Source organism: Salvelinus fontinalis, chromosome 27 (genome assembly GCF_029448725.1).
Source record: "Salvelinus fontinalis isolate EN_2023a chromosome 27, ASM2944872v1, whole genome shotgun sequence".
Classification (NCBI taxonomy): Eukaryota; Metazoa; Chordata; class Actinopteri; order Salmoniformes; family Salmonidae; genus Salvelinus; species Salvelinus fontinalis.
Genome location: NC_074691.1, coordinates 44,338,535 through 44,340,241, shown reverse-complemented (window position 1 = coordinate 44,340,241; position 1,707 = coordinate 44,338,535).

Sequence of the window (1,707 nt, the reverse complement as noted above, 5' to 3'; positions counted from 1 at the left end):
TTATACCAACTACATCAATACATACCAACTGTTATACCAACTGTTATACCAACTACATAACTACATACCAACTGTTATACCAACTACATAAATACATACCAACTGTTATACCAACTACATAACTACATACCAACTGTTTTACCAACTGTTATACCAACTACATAAATACATACCAACTGTTATACCAACTGTTATACCAACTACATCAATACATACCAACTGTTATACCAACTACATAAATACATACCAACTGTTATACCAACTACATAAATACATACCAACTGTTATACCAACTACATAAATACATACCAACTGTTATACCAACTACATAAATACATACCAACTGTTATACCAACTACATCAATACATACCATCTGTTATACCAACTACATAAATACATACCAACTGTTATACCAACTACATAAATACATACCATCTGTTATACCAACTACATAAATACATACCAACTGTTATACCAACTACATAAATACATACCAACTGTTATACCAACTGTTATACCAACTGTTATACCAACTACATAAATACATACCATCTGTTTTACCAACTACATAAATACATACCAACTGTTATACCAACTACATAAATACATACCATCTGTTATACCAACTACATAAATACATACCAACTGTTACACCAACTACATAAATACATACCAACTGTTATACCAACTACATAAATACATACCAACTGTTATACCAACTACATAAATACATACCAACTGTTATACCAACTACATAAATACATACCATCTGTTATACCAACTACATAAATACATACCAACTGTTATACCAACTACATAAATACATACCAACTGTTATACCAACTGTTATACCAACTGTTATACCAACTACATAAATACATACCAACTGTTATACCAACTACATAAATACATACCAACTGTTATACCAACTACATCAATACATACCAACTGTTATACCAACTAAATAAATACATACCAACTGTTATACCAACTACATAAATACATACCAACTGTTATACCAACTACATAAATACATACCAACTGTTATACCAACTACATAAATACATACCAACTGTTATACCAACTACATAAATACATACCAACTGTTATACCAACTACATAAATACATACCAACTGTTATACCAACTGTTATACCAACTACATAAATACACACCAACTGTTATACCAACTGTTATACCAACTGTTATACCAACTGTTATACCAACTGTTATACCAACTGTTATACCAACTACATCAATACATACCAACTGTTATACCAACTACATAAATACATACCAACTGTTATACCAACTACACAAATACATACCAACTGTTATACCAACTGTTATACCAACTACATAAATACATACCAACTGTTATACCAACTACATAAATACATACCAACTGTTATACCAACTACATAAATACATACCAACTGTTATACCAACTGTTATACCAACTACATAACTACATACCAACTGTTATACCAACTACATAAATACATACCAACTGTTATACCAACTGTTATGCCAACTGTTATACCAACTGTTATACCAACTACATCAATACATACCAACTGTAATACCAACTGTTATACCAACTACATAAATACATACCAACTGTTATACCAACTACATAAATACATACCAACTGTTATACCAACTGTTATACCAACTACATCAATACATACCAACTGTTCTACCAAC